At 37.9% G+C, this 20,369-nt stretch overlaps 1 long non-coding RNA gene across 2 annotated transcripts in view; it reads right to left on the bottom strand.

Annotated features, from left to right (window-relative positions):
- Positions 1 to 1,455: 1,455 nt before the first annotated feature.
- LOC129059415 (uncharacterized) overlaps positions 1,456 to 20,369 on the bottom strand; it is a 29,314-nt gene continuing 10,400 nt past the window's right edge. Inside the window, exon 3 of one of the 2 annotated variants that reach the window (XR_008525289.2) lies at positions 1,456 to 2,348. This is a non-coding gene — a long non-coding RNA (uncharacterized LOC129059415). Of the gene's footprint in view, positions 2,349 to 4,915; positions 6,441 to 20,369 lie in introns of those variants that run through there. The other variant, XR_008525290.2, reaches the window with a different exon arrangement.

Genomic DNA, 20,369 nt, shown 5'->3' on the forward strand with positions numbered 1-20,369 from the left:
ATATTCATTAAATGTAATAGAAAGGGATGAACTATTAATATATACAACAATATAGGTGAATTTCAAAACTATTATGCTGAGGGAAATAAACCAGGCAAAAAAGAATAAATATGATTCAATTTTATAAAATTCTAGAAAATGCAAATTAATCTGTAGTGACAGATCAGTGATTGCCTGGGAATGGAGAGTGGGGTGAGGAGGGGAGAGAGGGAGGGATTACAAAAGGACTCAAACTTTTAGGGGTGATGGCTATGTTCACTGTCTTGATTATGGTGATAGTCTCATGGGTATATGAATATATCAAAATGTATCAAAATTATGTATTTTTAAATATATGCAGTTATTGTATGTGTCAACCTACACAAAGTTGTTAAAAATGACTCAGTGACATTCATGTGAACTTGTACAATCTGCGTTGGTTTCGAGTAGATATCTGGCCGAACTCGGGATCTGACCATAAGCAACCTCTCTACCCTCCATCCACTCCACTCCTCTGTAGAACAAACAAGAATAAATATAAGAATTTTATCAGAGCTAGAGTCTTTCATAAAATTTTGATGGCAGGGCTAAAGCTTAAATTGATAATACCAGCTTTGAAAAAAAAATCCCAAAGGGAACGGCCTAAAAGAGAAATATAATCCAAAAAATAACTGTCATCCCTAACCTTTACATTTAGCATCTTTCAGCCTATTCACTACTTCCCTCTCTGGACCATAATTGCCAGCAATGGCATCAAGTTCTCCATTATGCCATAGGGTAATTTTTTAAAAATTGCCTGGATCCTCTATTAAAATACTGGGTTGCCTCATGATTAAGTAGTTTTCAGTTTTTATTCACAATAAAAAGCTCAGACTGGGCAGTTTATCACCGCTTATTCTACATCCAGGGAAAAATCATCCCCTATTTGGCAGCAAAAAAAGCTTGTAACTCATTTCAATGCTGCAACAGGCCTTGCCTGCTAGTGGGCACACCCTGGCTTCAGGAAGGCTTTGGATGTGTGAAGACCATACATTGCCATGACTCACTCAAATAAAATAATAAACCAGGCCATGCAAACTTAGAGAGAAACGTATAATTTTGCAGCCTATCTGCATCCGTTCAATTATGTTAGCATTCATGACCAATGTATTCAATTGAACATCATAATGATATTTGCTGTTCCTGGTTTTGAGTTGATTTCCTTACAAAATTAGCATTTCGTTTTTCTAATTTCAAAGCATATTGAGAACTGTTCACTACTTAACTAAAACCAGAATTATGAATGCTTTTTCCTAATAAGGCAGCCCCTTGTGCCCCTTCCCAAATTTGATAATTCAGTTTTAAGAAAATAAATGCTTTTCAGCTTAGTGATGGGGCTCAGGCCTCATGAGCATTTGAGTGTTGCAACCTCACCTTTCACACAGGATGAATCTCTGGTGCCCTTATGCTCCTCAGCTCTTGCTGAATGGCCAAAGGAATAGTTGTGGTTAATAGTCACACAATAATCTTTGGCAAGTGATTACTGCCATTTAGAACCCCAAGTCTCAGGGGTGCATTTCTTCTCTTTTGTTTATTGTTTCTCCTGGAGCTTTATCTCATAGTGTGTTGTGGTTATTATTACTTTTTAAAACAATGGGAAGTTGCTATTACCTGCCTTTGATTGAATTTCCTTAGCTTGCTCTTTCTATTGCCACATTATTAAAGGCACCAGGAAACACTTTGTATTTATCCTCTCTTCAACGTCAGCTTCCCCTGGATCCTAGCTGCTCAGGTAAGTGAAATTTTCTGGTACCAATGTCCCCCAGTCTTCTCATTTTTTATTTCCCAGCTAATTGATCTGTCATCCTTCACTCTTCTTAAGTTATTTGCAATGTCTGAACATTTTTGAAAAGTAAAACAACAAGGCCTAAAATGAACACTTAAGAGAAATTATAAGTCATCCTCTCCATTTTACTGGAAAGGCAGTATGGAAGGATTTGATGGCAAACTGTGTTTCCATTCTTCTTAGTGAAAGAATCGAATCCCTTCGGATGACTATCTTAGCTATAAATTTAGGTATCTTCTTCAGAATGTTCCCTCAGGTTCTTCTGTGGTTTTCCTTTTGGTATTGATAAAATCAATCACAGATTCCTCGGTCAGCAGTTTATTAGGCATTTGTAGAACTCTGATTTGAAATTCACTTCTTTATATATTTGGCCAGTAACTTAAGGACTATCAGAACAAGAGACACCTCTATGATTTTCTGAAATCTCTATTTCTTTTAGGGATTCAGCAACCACATGTAGGGCAGAGTCATTTGCTGACCCACGAGCATCTTAGACTGAAATTGTACCAGATGGATGTAGAATCAATCCTGCATATCTGTACCCCTGAAACAAGTAAAAAATACAGTTGGACATTTCCAAAAACAGGGCCAAGCAGTCATTTGTTAAGAGAGGGTTGCTCTGGGAGATAGATGCAGAGGTTGGAATAACACATCCCAATCCTCCCTTTCCCTTCCAAAACACAAGTCAGTAGACCAGCCTTACATTAATTCATCTAAACTTTTCCTAACCATATTTGTATTTTCAGTCTGTATGAACTCCTGGGGTAATGGATCTGAGAACCACTGTTTAAGAGGATTGATTGTGTTGCCTTGTAGGAAAGTAGAAATAGAGTAAGATGAATCATTCAGGCAGAATCACTGTGCTGCAGGACAGATGGAAAGGCTCGGAGAGCACTCGTGCCCCTCCCTGTTACAGAGCATCTGGCCATGCCTAGCCTTGGTGGGCTAAAGAAAAAACACAACTCTCACCCTACCAGCTGTGTTTCCCATCTTAACTGAAAACTTACACTGAAGCTATATCTAATACGCTCAGCTAGGCAATGCAAGCCCTTAGCCTTTCTTTTGGTACAAGAAGTTGTTGACATCTTTCTGGAAAAAATATTTACTACTACCTGTGAAGTTGCTTTGTACGACTAGGTGATATTCAGGGTAAATAAAACAGGTGTGGCTCTTGACCCTTGGGGAACTCAGTGGGTAGAAGAAGCAAACTCAGACAGACAAATAGAAGTTTACAATAGATGTAAGAGATCAAGTAGCTATGCAGAGACATCAGTAAATTAAAAAGAGATGATTACATATTTACAATATATACCAAAGGTGCCCGTCCTTGCAAGTACCATAGTTAGATGGATGCGGGGTGGAGAGAGAGAGAGAGATGCTCTCCACATATATTCAAAAACTGGAAGAAAATTTAAAGAGACTTGCTTCTAAATCTGTTAACACAAATGAAGAGATGAACAGTGTTCAGTGGATTTGTTACAAGAGGAAAGTACATATTGGGCACCATATTTTTAAGAGAGTGAGTGTGATATGGAGAAATAGGCAAAATCAAATAAAAATAACTGTAATGAAAATAGAAGAGGTGGAGGGAAGTGCTATTAGGGCTGTGTGTATATGGGAGAGGAGGAGATAGGAAAGATCTGAGATAGTAGAGATTTTTAGGAAAGTTCTTGGGAACTGGAGTACATACAGTCTGGGCATCAGGACTTTTCAAAACCCTCCAGGCAATTCTAATGTACAGCCAAGTTTGAGAACCACTGATCTGTATCATCCTCAAACGGCCACCAGATCAAGTTTTCGATTGCTTTCATTTTATTATTTCCTCTTCTAAAATTTTTTTTAACCAATTATTGGGTAGGTATCATCTATTCTTTCATTTTTTTTTAACAAATAAATGGTAATAGCCATAGATAATTGCTTTACTGCTTTGAATCTTGGGCTTTGACCTGTATGTTGAAAATAATAACTGCTTGTAGCTTTGCTTTAAAGATAAAAGGAGGCAATGTTTATAAATAAAGCATTTAACACAGTGCTTGCTACAGAAAATATGCAAGAATAGCGGCAATTACTGCTACTAACTCTCAACATTCTGACAGATGATCTTGCCACAGTCTCCACTCCACCCCACGAAGGCATCTGGCTAACTTCCTCCATATCTTTGCTCATGCTGCTCTTTCCCTCATAATAGGTTCTGTTCCTCTTGATTTAAGCCCTGCCTTTCTGAAGTTCTACCTCCTTGAAATCTTTTTAGGACATGTCCCCATATACTTTGTCCTAAACAATCTCACCTCATTTTAGTATCCCTAAAGACAAATTATCCTCAGTAAAGTTGGTCTTGAATTGTCTCTTCATTTTACTATGCATGTTAAGCATTATCTCTGCAATTATGTTACAGATTCCTTGAAAGCAGGTGTTTGGTTGTGTCATCCATGGCTGGACATGGGGAAGCCTTTTTATTGTGTTTAATGAAATAGTCATTCACATATAAGAGACACTTAGCAGATTGCAAGTTCCATGTGGGCAGGAACCTATATACAGGATTCATCTAAATCTCCCATGACCTAGAATAACACCTGATACACAATAGGTGCTCATATTAGTTTGCTAGGGCTGCCATAAAAAGTACCAAAGATGGGGGACTTAAACAACAGAAATTTATTTTTTCATAGCTCAAGAGGCTAGAAGCCTGAGATCAAGGTATCAGTAGGGTTGGTTTCTTCTGGGACCTCTTTCCTTGGCTTATAGATGGCATTTTTCCTTGTGTTTGTGTCTTAATCTTCTCTTCTTATAAAGACACCAGCAATGTTGGATTAGGTCTCACTATAATGGCCACATTTTAACTTCATTACCTCTTTAAAGACCCTATCTCCAAATACACATTCCGAAGCATTGGGATTTAGGACTTCAAAACATTGAATTGGGGGTGGGTGGGTGGAAGTGCACAATTCTTCCCATAAAAATGCCCAATAAATATTTGTTGAATGAATGAATGCCCAACATGTCCTCATTGCCTAATCCAGCATTTCTGCTTAGTGCAGTCTGACATTTATTAAGCAACTATTATGTTACTATCTTAGGAGGTTGTGATAGAAAGATGAGTAAGCTATGGTTCCTGCCTGAAAGAACTTATATTTTAATGGAAAAAAACCACTGCACGCAATTTCAATAAATGGGAAATTAATTTAAAAGTATTCACAGGGAATATGTAGGACAGAAGGAAGCCATCTACTCAAGCTGAGGGTTCAAGGAAGGCTTCCTTGAGGAGATAATTTCTTAAGTGGGTTTTAAAAGATGAATGCAGCCCACTTGATCATGGTGGATAAGCTTTTTGATGTGCTGCTGGATTCAGTTTGCCAGTATTTTATCGAGGATTTTTGCATCAATGTTCATCAGGGATATTGGTCTAAAATTCTCTTTTTTGGTTGTGTCTCTGCCAGGCTTTGGTATCAGGATGATGCTAGCCTCATAAAATGAGTTAGGGAGGATTCCCTCTTTTTCTATTGATTGGAATAGTTTCAGAAGGAATGGTACCAGCTCTTCCTTGTACCTCTGGTAGAATTCGGCTGTGAATCCATCTGGTCCTGGACTTTTTTTGGTTGGTAAGCTATTAATTATTGCCTCAATTTCAGAGCCTGTTAATGGTCTATTCAGAGATTCAACTTCTTCCTGGTTTAGTCTTGGGAGCGTGTATGTGTCCAGGAATTTATCCATTTCTTCTAGATTTTCTAGTTTATTTGCATAGAGGTAATTATAGTATTCTCTGATGGTAGTTTGCATTTCTGTGGGATCGGTGGTGATATCACCTTTATCATTTTTTATTGCATCTACTTGATTCTTCTCTCTTTTCTTCTTTATTAGTCTTGCTAGTGGTCTATCAATTTTGTTGATCTTTTCAAAAAACCAGCTCCTGGATTCATTGATTTTTTGAAGGGTTTTTGTATCTCTGTCTCCTTCAGTTCTGCTCTGATCTTGGTTATTTCTTGCCTTCTGCTAGCTTTTGAATGTGTTTGCTCTTGCTTCTCTAGTTCTTTTAATTGTGATGTCAGGGTGTCAATTTTGGATCTTTCCTGCTTTCTCTTGTGGGCATTTAGTGCTATAAATTTCCCACTACACACTGCTTTAAATGTGTCCCAGAGATTCTGGTATGTTGTGTCTTTATTCTCGTTGGTTTCAAAGAACATCTTTATTTCTGCCTTCCTTTCGTTATGTACCCAGTAGTCATTCAGGAGCAGGTTGCTCAGTTTTCATGTAGTTGAGCGGTTTTGAGTGAGTTTCTTAATCCTGAGTTCTAGTTTGATTGCACTGTGGTCTGAGAGACAGTTTGTCATAATTTCTGTTATTTTACATTTGCCAAGGAGTGCTTTACTTCCAAGTATGTGGTCAATTTTGGAATAGGTGCAGTGTGGTGCTAAGAAGAATGTATATTCTGTGGATTTGGGGTGGAGACTTCTGTGGATGTCCATTAGGTCCGCTTGGTGCAGAGCTGAATTCAATTCCTGGATATCCTTGTTAACTTTCTGTCTTGTTGATCTGTCTAATGTTGAAAGTGGGGTGTTAAAGTCTCCCATTATTATTGTGTGGGAGTCTAAGTCTCTTTGTAGGTCTCTGAGGACTTGCTTTATGAATCTGGGTGCTCCTGTATTGGGTGCATATATATTTAGGATAGTTAGCTCTTCTTGTTGAATTGATCCCTTTACCATTATTTAATGGCCTTCTTTGTCTCTTTTGATCTTTGTTGGTTTAAAGTCTGTTTTATCAGAGACTAGGATTTAAACCCCTGCCTTTTTTTGTTTTCCATTTGCACAGAACCAAAGACAAAAACCACATGATTATCTCAATAGATGCAGAAAAGGCCCCTAACAAAATTCAACAGCCCTTCATCCTAAAAACTCTCAATAAATTAGGTACTGATGGGACATATCTCAAAACAATAAGAGCTATTTATGACAAACCCACAGCCAATATCATACTAAATGGGCAAAAATTGGAACCATTCCCTTTGAAAACTGGCACAAGACAGGGATGCCCTCTCTCACCACTCCTATTCAACATAGTGTTGGAAGTTCTGGCCAGGGCAATCAGGCAAGAGAAAGAAATAAAGGGTATTCAACTAGGAAAAGAGGAAGTCAAATTGTCCCTGTTTGCGGGTGACATGATTGTATACCTAGAAAACCCCATCATCTCAGCCCAAAATCTCCTTAAGCTGATAAGCAACTTCAGAAAAGTCTCAGGATACAAAATCAATTTGCAAAAATTACAAGCATTCTTATACACCAGTAACAGAGAGCCAAATCATGAGTGAACTCCCATTCACAATTGCTTCAAAGAGAATAAAATACCTAGGAATCCAACTTACAAGGGATGTGAAGGACCTCTTCAAGGAGAACTACAAACTACTGCTCAACGAAATAAAAGAGGACACAAACAAATGGAAGAATGTTCCATGCTCATGGACAGGAAGAATCAATATCGTGAAAATGGCCGTACTGCCCAAGGTAATTTATATATTCAACGCCATCCCCATCAAGTTACCAATGACTTTCTTCACAGAATTGGAAAAAACTACTTTAAAGTTCATATGGATCCAAAAAAGAGCCCACATTGCCAAGTTAATCCTAAGCCAAAAGAACAAAGCTGGAGGCATCACGCTACCTGACTTCAGACTATACTACAAGGCTACAGTAACCAAAACAGCATGGTACTGGTACCAAAACAGAGATATAGATCAATGGAACAGAACAGAGCCCTCAGAAATAATACCACACATCTACAACTATCTGATCTTTGACAAACCTGACAAAAACAAGCAATGGGGAGAGGATTCCCTATTTAATAAATGGTGCTGGGAAAACTGGCTAGCCATATGTAGAAAGCTGAAACTGGATCCCTTCCTTAAACCTTATACAAAAATCAATTCAAGATGGATTAAAGACTTAAATGTTAGACCTGAAACCATAAAAACCCCAGAAGAAAACCTAGGCAATACCATTCAGGACATAGGCATGGGCAAGGACTTCATGTCTAAAACACCAAAAGCAATGGCAACAAAAGCCAAAATTGACAAATGGATCTAATTAAACTAAAGAGCTTCTGCACAGCAAAAGAAACTACCATCCGAGTGAACAGGCAACCTACAGAATGGGAGAAAATTTTTGCAATCTACTCATCTGAAAAAAGGGCTAATATCCAGAATCTGCAAATAACTCAAACAAATTTACAAGAAAAAAACAAACAACCCCATCAAAAAGTGGGCGAAGGATATGAACAGACACTTCTCAAAAGAAGACATTTATTCAGCCAACAGACACGTGAAAAAAATGCTCATCATCACTGGCCATCAGAGAAATGTAAATCAAAACCACAATGAGATATAATCTCACACCAGTTAGAATGGTGATTATTAAAAAGTCAGGAAACAACAGGTGCTGGAGAGGATGTGGAGAAATAGGAACACTTTTACACTGTTGGTGGGACTGTAAACTAGTTCAACCATTGTGGAAGTCAGTGTGGTGATTCCTCAGGGATCTAGAACTAGAAATACCATTTGACCCAGCCATCCCATTACTGGGTATATACCCAAAGGACTATAAATCATGCTGCTGTAAAGACACATGCACCTTTATGTTTGTTGCGGCACTATTCACAATAGCAAAGACTTGGCACCAACCCAAATGTCCAACAATGATAGACTGGATTAAGAAAATGTGGCACATATACACCATGGAATACTATGCATCCATAAAAAATGATGAGTTCGTGTCCTTTATAGGGACATGGATGAAGCTGGAAACCATCATTCTCAGCAAACTATCGCAAGGACTAAAAACCAAACACCGCGTGTGCTCACTCATAGGTGGGAATTGAACAATGAGAACACTTGGACACAGGAAGGGGAACATCACACACTGGGGCCTGTTGTGGGGTGGGGGGGAGGGGGGAAGGATAGCATTAGGAGATATACCTAATGTAAATGATGAGTTAATGGGTACAGCACACCAATGTGGCACATGTATACCTATGTAACAAACATGCATGTTGTACACATGTACCCTAGAACTTAAAGTATAATAAAAATAAATAAATAAATAAATAAAAGATGAATGAGAATTTCATAGGAAAGAAGAGCATGAGGTATTGATTTTAGTATTAGGTGATCACACTGTCTAAAGAGTGGTAGATGGATTTAAGGCAGGGGCAGTATTAGAGGCATGGAAGAAAATAGACATAATTAACAACAGTTCAGGTGAGAGATGAAGGGATTTGGCCAATAGTGGTGGTGCAAGGAAGTCAGTAGGTATGAGAAACATTTACAGGATAAAATCTGCAGGCCTTATTTGTAATTGAATATGGGAGGGGTAGAGAAGCAGAGGCATAAAGGATAGAATAGCTCAAAGAAGTATTGAAGAATTTGTGGCCATGGTTTAAAACCACCACAATCTGCAGCACACGGGAACGTGTGAGAAATGCAAATTCGCAGAGTCCACCTAGACCCACCAAACCAGAATCTCTAGGGGTAAGGCCCAGCAATCCGTTTTTAATAAGCTCTCCAGGTGATTCTGACACTGCTCAGAGGCCCTGCTCTCATAATGAGAAACTTTTTCTATGTGTTCAGGAAAAAATATTTTCTTACTGTTGCTTCTAATAACTCTCATTGAATTATTCATGCCCCAGTTCTTGCTGAATATCTCCAAACCAATTAGTTGAGGGAAAGGAGATGTTATGGGGGTGGTTGGGGTATGCGTGCATGCGTGCGTGTGTGTGTGTGTGTGTGCACGCTAAGAAAAGAAGTGGGGAGAATGCCCAAACACAAATGATCTCTATGCATCAAAAGATTTTCCAAAATCTGGTTTCCATCATTTATTACTTAAATTTAATGTGTGGCCAAGCTTTTCTAGTAAGGTTTTTCTAGTAAAGTTGCAATTAAAAGAAAATGTAAGCAGATCACAGAAAACGTTATACTTTGGGGGCAGGCTTTGGAAAGCACAAATTTATCTACTTATTTATTTGTTTATTTATTGTCACTCACTGTACTACCCAGGCCTACTAAAAAGCAGATGCATTAAAATAACTAGCTGGTCAATATCCCCATCGATGTTTTAGCATAACCCCATGGTAGAATCAATAATGGTGACCCTAATGCAATGACCTTTGAAGTCCAAACTCTTCTGCCTCACAGGTTATTTCCAATCAACTTAATACAAAAGGTTCAGGTGCAAAACCAAAAGGTTCAATTCCTGGAAAATCATTAGTAGCTAAGTAATTAAACAATTACTCACTTATCAACTTTTCTAGGTATCTTGGTCACGCTTGACAATACCAAGATTGCCTGGTAATTATATAAATTATTCCTATTCCCTGTTTAGTAGTTACCCAAAAAATATATTTTCATAAAGAATATATAATAGACAGGGACATAACCCTCAAAGTGGGGTTTGGAGGAGTAGAAAAAAGGTGACAAATTCTCCTAAAGAAGAATTGCTAATTCAGAAAACATGTTGGGAGCAAGTGGTGTGAAGTGGTAGAAACAACCATTTGTTTCCTGTATCGTTCGAAATTTTAATAATAAGCATGAGCATTTCATAATTAGAATAACAAAGGTATTGTCATTTAAAATTAAAATAAAAAGTAAGGAAAAAACCTGGATGAAGGAAAAAGCATAGGGATCGATGTCAGAATGTCCTGGTTCAATTCCTGATTCTACAACTTATTAGCTGTGTGACCTTGTGTCAGAGGTGTTTGAACCAGAGCAACTCCATCTTGAATAAAAGCTGGGCAAAATAAGGTTGAGACCTACTGGGCTGTATTCCCAGGAGGTTGGGCATTCTAAGTCACAGGATGAGACAGGAGGTAGTTACAAGATATAGGTCATAAAGACCTTGCTGATAAAACAGTTTGCAGAAAAGAAGCCAGCCAAAACCCACCAAAATCAAGATGGCGATGACAGTGACCTCTGGTCATCTTCAAGCCTCATTATATGTTAACTTTAATGCATTAGTATGCTAAAAGACACTTCCACCAGTGCCATGACAGTTTACAGATGGCATGGCAACATTCGGAAGTTACCCTATATGGTCTAAAAATGGGAGGAACCCTCAGCTCCGGGAATTGTCCACCCTTTTCCCGGAAAACTTATGAATAATCTACCCCTTGTTTAGCATATAATCAAGAAATAATCATAGAAATGGGCAACCAGCAAGTCTTGGGGCTGCTCTGGCTGTGGAGTAGCCATTCTTTATTACTTTACTTTCCTAATAAACTTGCTTTCACTTTACTATATGCCCCAAATTCTTTCTTGCATGAGACCCAAGAACCCTCTCTTGAGGGTCTGAATCGAGACTGCTTTCTGGTAATGCTTGGACATGCTACTTAGCTGCTCTGGGCTTCAGTGTTCTTATCTTTAGAAGAGATATGTGTACCTCCAATGGTGGGTATAATATTAAAGGAGCTATTAATAATATATGTAAAGCACTCTGCACAAGCCTGTCAAGGTGTATATTCAACAATAGTAGCTTTTTGCTGCTGTTAGTAGCTTTTGGCTCAGCTCAGACCAGAATTTAAATCCCAGTTCTCCTATATACTAACTGTATGTACTTGGTCCAATCATTTCACCTCTATAAGCCTTGTTTGTTGGTTGGTTTTTGAGATATGTAAAACATGACAAGATTATCTATCATTCAAGGCTTCAGAGAACACAGAGCAGACATTTAAGAAATGATGGCTATTCTATGTTAGCTCTTTAAAATGGATTTTAACTTTCACATCAATTTGCCTTTGCCTGCTACTTGGGCTCAGTTCAGTACTTAGTACTGTCCTGTCCACACTGGCACTGGCAGGGAACTCTCTTCTTAATGAAGAGATGGTTTTCTTCATTTTGTGTTTGTGGGAAGGCCCTCTTACATGTGCCTGCCCTCAGACTGTCCCAGAACCAGAGTATGGAGACCCAACAAACCATGGGGAAAAAGATAAAATCATGCCTTTGAATAAGCGAACAGAGATGATCTCAGACATATACTGTAGATGTTTTCCCATCTTTTACCAACACAGTCCCTGTCTTATTAGAATGTATTCTCAGCCATCTGGCTTCCATCGAAGCCTAAAATTCACTCAGGCACAATAAGACAATATTATAATGAAAGAAAACAAAATATTTTACCCCAAAATATAATTCTTGGACATATTTTGAGATGGCTGTTCAGAGAGCCAGCAAACAGAATTAGCCCTGCAAACCTGTCTTTTTTGGGGGAGATTTGCATCTGTAGAGAAAATCTGCATTGAGGAAGCCAGGCTTTCTCTGAAGGCCCTCTCTCATCCAGACCTAGGAAAGATCAACTGAGAGTCTGACATCTTTCAAGATCTGAAAGAAACATTCACCATCTATCCTCTCTGAGAGCTGCTACCTTGAAGTTTCATCTACATAACAAGACCACCTTTGCTAGCAAGGATTCCTCTTCCCGTCCCATACGTGTTTTGCCACTCACCAAACCCCCATTCTTTCTGGAACTTCAAGATGGTATAAAAGCATCAACCATCTGGCCATTTTTTTAAGTTCTATTTTGTATGACTCCCACACACATTAATAGCTTTGCATACCCTTTCATCTATTAATCTGTCTTTTGTCAGTTGATTTTTAGCAAACTTTCAGATGGCAAGGGGGAAGTTTTCCATTTGCCCCTACGATAAGAACTGGATGAAGAAGATGACATAAAAATACAAAACCATAAAAGAAAAAGTGATTAGATGTGACTACATTAATTTTGTTTGTTTATTTTAGCATCTCTATGGCAAAAAGACAACATAAAAATAAAATGTCAAATGATACATGAAAAAAATTGCAACATGTATTGTAGTCTAAGCATTAATGCTCTTAATACCGTATACAAAGAGCATTTGCAAATTTTTAATATGAAAAGGACCAGTATCTCATTAGAAAAAAATAGGCAAAGGATAGAAAAAGGACATTCACAAAAGAAGACATACAAAGGATGAATAAACAAAGGAAAAATGGTCAACATAACTAGCAAACAAATAAAAGTAAAGTTTCATCAGATGGTCAAAGGTTTTATAAACGGAGGATTTTTGGTGTTTGAAAGGACATGGAAAATGGTATTTTGTATACTGTTGATAGAAACTTTCAGAAGGGCAGCATCTATTTGGTAACATGTACCAAAAACTTAATGTGCATATCATTTGATCTCATAATTCCATTTTTAGGAATTCATCCTAAGATAAATGTATATAAAAGGATATTTGCAACAGAATTGTTTATAATAGAAAAAAGTAAAACAAGCTACAAATCTAGCAATATGTCATTGATTAAAAACAATAATGAATCAATGCCTTAACCATACAGCAGAAAACATACTTTCATTAATTATATATATCATAGAATTATACCTATTGGGAATAGATAGCTATCCAGGCAGAGAAACTAGCTTGTGCAAAGGCCCTATAATGGGAAGGGCTCCAACTCCACATGGGTTTTTGCAATCAGTTTTACCTTTGCGGGAGTCTACCCTAAGTTAAGCCTGAAGGTGAAACTTCACTAATCAGGGCCCCTATCTTTTGTGTTCACTGCTATTTGCCAAGTGCTTTGCACAGCCCTGGCACAATACACCTGTTAAACTGCCCTGCATGTCATTTCTATAGAAGTGTTTCTCTGTGGGTATACGGAAGGATGCTCACCAAATGTTAACAGTGGTGATCTCTAAGTTGAAGGGCTTGGGGGATGCTTTCTTCTTTCTATTTTTATGTGTTGCTTAAAATGTTAATGATCACCATGAGTTGGCTTCATAATTAGAAATAATTGTGTTATTGTTCTTTTAAAAGTTTATGAAGAAGAAAAAGATATGGATGTAACAGAAAGTACCTACTAGCCATTGAATTCAGATATTTTTGGTTTATTTCTTGAACGTAGCCTCTCACTCTTCTATCAAAGGCTACAAACAAGGCAGCCACACCTCACTGTCAGTGGCTGAAAAGTCACCTGACACTGACACAGTCGGGACAGTCAACAGTATTTGGGCCACATTCAGAGAGAAGCCACCCCTAACCCCAGACCTGCCATGCTGGCTGCCCCTCCATGGAAAGGAATGGTCTTCCCCTCCTTCCACCACCTGGCAGCAGAAACACCACTTATCCTCTTACTCCCAACTCAGCCTCACCACCTCTGGAAGCTTCCTCAATCCTGGCGCTTTTCCTCTATGTCCCTGCAATGCTCTATTCATTCCTCTTGCATCACCATCTCTCTTGGGTTCTAAGGGATCCATTTACTTACCTGTCTCATTCATTCTCATGAGCTCCTTGAAAGCAGGAATGCTGTTTTACTCTACAGTTAATATAATTTTATGCTATTTGCAGGCCCAGCCTATCACCCAATACATAGCAGCTCAATAAGTACTTGTGAATGAACAAGCAGACGGTAGCAACTTTATCCTGGTCTTTGCCATACAGCTATTACTATGCCCTAAGAAACTTTCCCACACCTCAAGTTCTTCTGTAGCTGGCTTGGCCTAGCCCCTCAGCTGCATCAGGCACTCTGCAGATATCAATTCACATGACTACATTCCTGGTCTGAGGGATGGAGGTGGTTTACCTCCCAAACATCAGGGAGGTCAAAGGATGCCACCCTTATGTATCCTCTGACTGCCACGAACTCTGTTCAAATAAAAACAAGATGGGAGACCAGTTTAAAGTAAGATCAAAGCTTCTGAGGATTGTCATGTGTCCAGACACCAAAGCATTCTGAAGGAAAAGGCAGTATTTCTCCAATCCTTGTTTTACCAGTGGATAGAAAGCACACGCTGATACTGATCCTTGCCACCCTGCAAGCAGAACTTTCTCACACATGAAAGGGCTCTGGGCAACCCAGCAGTTATATTTTCTTACTGTGAACCCCTCTACCCATAAGCTTCCAGGTGGGTTTATGCCAAGCAAGCCCTGGGCAGCCCAAGTTATAGAAATGTTACTGGAACAAAGAAGAAGAACAAAAACTGTGAAGTTATGTGTGTTGACAGACTGGCAATGTTTTCATCTGATTCAGTGAGTTTTTCTCTGAGGTTTAGCAGGAATTGCAAATGCTAAGCTGTTCCACCTGAGCTGAGCTTTTAAAATGCTGCTGCTTTGGAATCAGAACTGTAGGAAATAATAATGTTTCCATTAACAACAAGAAACAGTGTTAGAACAGTATCTTTCTAGTACTTCAAAAGCAGGACAGGGTCCCGGGGTGAGACTCCTGGGAAGCACATGGGCAACATTAGCTTCCAGGCCATTCTCACCCTGCCCTCTTCATGCCTAACAGTGACTTCCTTCTAGGAATATATTTCACGGAAAAATCCAAAATATAGGGGGGATCTTCCACTGTTTATATTAGGAAGAAAGGAAGGGAGGGAGGAAGGAAAAAAGAAAAGAGGGAGAGAGGGAAGGAAGAAAGGAGGGAAGGAAGGAAGGACAGAACGGAGGAAAAAAGAAAGGATTAGTCTAAAAACCTACCATTTACAGATATTTAAGAAATTAATGTAATTCTAGTGACTAGTTTATTGTGACTCCATTAAAATTATTTTGAAGAGTGTGCAACAACATGGAAAATCCTTACTGTATGACTTTACAAGAAAATACAGAATATGAATACATTATAATCACATAATTTTGGGAAAGACAGAAAAGTATAAAGACAAAAGTAAATAAAAATTAACAATTCAATCACCCAGGGAACTATTATTAACAGAATGTTTTCATCCAGTCATTTTTTAGTTCATGTCGGTACATATATATGCAGACATGTATTTTAATAAAATAAAATTGAGATCTCATGATGTATACTTACCTTTATATCCTGCCTTTTTTATACATTTTATTTATAAGCTTTATATATTCTTTAAAAATATGATTGTCAATACTTGCATAGAAGTCTGTCATATGAACATCCCACAATATATTATGTTGAACCATATAAAAATGCTGCTTTGTAGGTCAACATTTTATATGATTCAATAATTTTATATTAGTAGTTTTAAATGATTTCACTCAGTATTATCTAATTCTCATGTGGAGCACTTGGGTTATATTAATTACAATGCAATCGTTATAAATACATATTTAGTGCCTTTTCACTTATTTCTACAAGGAGAATTTGTAGATAAGCATACTTTTTAAGATCCCGCAAATGTTTTTTCATTTTGCCCTTCAGAAAACTTGTCTATCTAAATTCCCATAGTAGTCCTTCTCAGATTGTTTCTACTGCACTCCAAATGCAAGAAACTGCTTATATTTTCTATTTAACACATGATGGTCTAGAAAAAAATGTCATTTTTTTCATTCTTGCCATTTAAGATAACAGTTTCCCCAGAATAGGGCCTGTTCTGGGGTAGGGGTTTGCGGAAGGGGAGGGATAGCATTAGGACAAATACCTAATGCATGAGAGGCTTAAAACCTAGATGACGGGTTGATGGATGCAGCAAGTCACCATGGCACATGTATACCTATGTAACAAACCTGCATGTTCTGCACATGTATCCCAGAACTTAAAATATAATAATAATGAAAAAAAAAGTTTTCCTGGAATAGTTGTGGATAATTTATCTTATCAAAGCTTGTTGATGTCAAGAGAAAGGACTTTCTGTTGAAGCCTTCTATCCGAACACAACAAAATTGGAAATCAGTTCTGAAGTCTAGGGTAAAAAACAAAGAGGATATGTTCTGGGGCAAAGTAAACACAGCAATGGGAAAAAACACAGGGAATTTGAAATTCCAGAGTTAAGTTTAGAATTTTCAAGATTAGACTCTAGTGAGGTTATGGAAGCCCACTAGTTCAGATTGGAACAGAATGAAGCATAAAAGGATGATCACCAATAAAAGAAAGCTCATGGATGTCTTTGGTGTTTGGTGATGCCTCCATCTCTGCCAGCATAACACCTGCATCCCAATCAGCACTCACTTCTCTACAGTGACCTGTCACCTAGCTGTCACAAACTCACATGGTGGCACTGTGTTGGTTGATGGGTAAAGTCTGAGGGAATAGAAATTATCGAAAGATGGAAGGGAGATAATATAGAGGGTGCCCTCTTAGGGTGATTTCTACTAGCTCCTTTTAATGCAAATCATCACTGGTTCAGATAAATATCCTCACAAAGGTTGTAAGTAAATCCTTGGCCATTCTGACCATCTTCTCCACCAAAGAGAAAGGAGAATATTGGAAGGGTTACAGAGGCTTCCGGGGCCCACTACAGCCAGGGGCCTGCCTGGGACTTCCATAAAGAGAGCTAAAAGGATGACTTTGTTCTCCAGAAAACAATCTAAAGAAAAGGCAGAAACTTCTAGCCAAAGTGACCCCAGGCCAACTAAAACATGAAACTGAATAAAAATATGGAGCCCTTTCAAGGGAAGGCGCCATAATGAGCAGTTGCAAAAGCTTCTTTGAGCCATGGCAAGTCCCTGGTTCCCAATAAAACTCCAGATCCCCCAAGTTTGCTTGGCTGGGGACTCCTCTAGGAACAGAACACAGAGCTCTCCTGGAGTCTTTGAAAGACATTTTCACAGATTGCTAATTACCCACCATCAGCAGAGATGCTCAAACCAGGAAACCAGCTTGATCTAGTTCATGAATGCATCCATATCTAATTTTCCTTCTCCCAGATCACTGGCTCCAAAGACATTCAAGCTGCAATAACTTAGTTTCACACATCACCAGCAACTAAGTTTCATACTTGTCAAAGATTAATGAACTGCATTTGAGCTGTGGGTCCAGGTCTGGACCTGACCCTCACCTCTGTGCAGTTTCCCTTCCTTTCAGTTTCACAGATGCCTGTCCTACGAGACAACCAGCCATAAAAACAGATAGGAGACAGAAAGTGGGCCCTGAAATTTCCACATTTCAGAAAAGATCAAGAAACTCAGCTTTCAATCCTCTTAAAAATGTTCCTCCTCCTACGTCTGATTCAGAAGGCATGCACGCAGAACTAACCCCACACAGGACTTCTTAATTATATAATAACTTTTCCTCTCATAGTTTCTCTTCATATAGAAGTTTACACCAGTGGCTCTAATATTCTTTCCATAAATACTTATTTGGGACATATCTCCATACATAACCATTTCCCACTGCCAACATTGGATATCGTGTACATTCATATTACTTTCCCTCTTCTCAATCTATGACCAGTATTTGAAAACTTTATCTAAAATATGCTTTGGGGGTTTAGGGTTTCTGAAAGACCCACTTAAAGCCTTAGAGAACATCTCTGGGGTTAGTACCTATTTTCAGGAGCCTTGGACAAATTTTTTGTCTTCTATTCTTAAATGTTACATCACAGAATTAAGATGAGGCCCCTCTTAAATTGTTAATGAGTTTGAAGTAGAATTATATCTGAAGGGGTTTTTAAAAATATATTTTATGTTTTTGTCTAGCCTGTTTACATAGTGGTGATATTTACAAGTGAAACCCATTGTGGAGCTTAATTGAGTTTGTATTTTTTCCAAATATATTCTTATCCCCAAATTAGTTAACTCCCATGGGAAATGGTCAGATCACACTTTTTCCATTTCAGAAGAGAAGAAACTGATTATATTTTAAACCATTTTTTCACTTCTAGTATAATCAAGAAAGTTTCTACCAGACTCTAGCATCCAACAGATAACAACTACAAAGCATGGACAAATTATACAAACAAAAATCAAATATCCAAAAGTACTAGGGAGTAAACTCAAGCAGGAAAATTCTGAAAGGAAGCTGAGATTTGATAGAAGGGATTGGTGCAGGTAAGTTAAGAGTACTTATGTCTTCCGCTGAAAGGTAGGTCAAAGTCAGTGCCACACAGAGTAACTAAAACTCTAATAGAAAAACCAAGTCTTTCTAGACTAAAGAACCAAAGGTCAGAATTTGGGGCAACCATAGCTACTGGAAAAAGGCAGGAAAACCCCCAAAAAAGTGAGCTAGTGAGCAGGAGCCCCAAATTTTCTACATATATTTTCCTAAGTATCTGAATCACGTATGTATTTGGTAGACTCAAAGCACCTCAGCAAAGAAGAAAGAAACAAACAACAAGAAAAGCTAAACTGGCCAGGTGCAGTGGCTCACACCTGTTATCTCAGCACTTTGGGAGGCTGAGGCAAGAGGATCACTTGAGCTCAGGAGTTTGAGATCAGCCTGAGCAGTATAGTGAGACCCTGTCTCTATTTTAACAACAACAACAACAAAAGAGACAGAGTATGCTATGCAGTTTGAGCTACAAAGGTAATTCCCTGTTGAAATAAAACATCAATAGTCTTCAGAGGGAAGTAATACAAATCAGAATACCTGCAACCAATCATTCACAATATCCAGAGTACAATATGAAATTTATTACCATATGAAGAAACTATCCCCAGTAAAATAAGAAACATATTCTTAGAGTGAATTCAAAGATAATAAACCTCTATTGAGAAATGGGAACTATAAAAAAAAGAATTAAATTGAAATTTTACCACTGAAAATCAACATATCTGAAAGTTAAAATTCACTCAATGTGCTTTATAGTAGAATGGAAAATACAGAAGAGTCAGTAAGCTTGAAGACAGGTAAATGGAAATGATCAATCTGAAAGACAGAGGGAAAAAGACTGAGGAAAATAGAACAGATCCTCTTGAGCTAATGGACCTATGGACAATAACTAAAGATCTAACATATGTGTCATAGGAGTGTCAGGAGGAGAGAGGAGAGGAGAGTTGAGAGTGAGCATTAAAAAATATTTAAAGGTATAATGGCTAAAAGTTTCCAGATTTGGTGAGAGACTTAAATTTACAGATCCAAGAAGCTTAATGAACTCCAAACAGGAAAACTGTATGTAGTTTCATCGTAGTTAAACTGCTAAAAAACAAAGATAAGGAAAAAAATCTTGAAAGCAGTCAGATAAAACCACACATTACACACAGGAGAACAATGGTTTAAAAATACTGACTTCTCGTTTAAAATTTTGGAAGCCAGAAGACAGTGGAACAATATCTTTTAAAGAACTGAAAACAGAACAAATAAAAATCTGTTACACCTGAATTCAATAGGCAGTGAAAAGATCTTTCAAGAATGAGGCAAAATAAAGACCATTTTCATATAAAATAAAACTAAAAGAATTTATGATTAGTTATCTGCACTGTAAGAAAAGCTGAAGGAAATTCTGCAGGCTAGAAGGAAACAATACCAAATGGAAACACAAATTTATAGAAAAGAATATAAAACATCAAAAGTGGTAAATATCATGGTAAACATAAAAGACCTTTTCATCTTTACTTCTTTTAAATTCATAAGGCTATTTACAAAAAAGCACAACATTGTCTCATGGAATTCATAATGTATGTTAGCATACTACATGTAATAACTATAGCACAAAGGACAGAGGTAGGGTGGACTCATACAGCTGAAACCCCTAGAATAACCATAAAAATAATACACAAAGGTGTTATCTGAAAATACAATAGACATTTTGGGGTTTTTTTCTTTTCTTTTCTTTTCTTTTCTTTTTTTTTTTTTTTTTGAGAAACCGGGTCTTGCTCTGTCACCTAGGTTTCAGTGCAGTGGCAATGATCATGGCTCACTGCA

This window comes from Pongo abelii, chromosome 4, assembly GCF_028885655.2.
Source record: "Pongo abelii isolate AG06213 chromosome 4, NHGRI_mPonAbe1-v2.0_pri, whole genome shotgun sequence".
In the NCBI taxonomy this organism is placed as follows: domain Eukaryota; kingdom Metazoa; phylum Chordata; class Mammalia; order Primates; family Hominidae; genus Pongo; species Pongo abelii.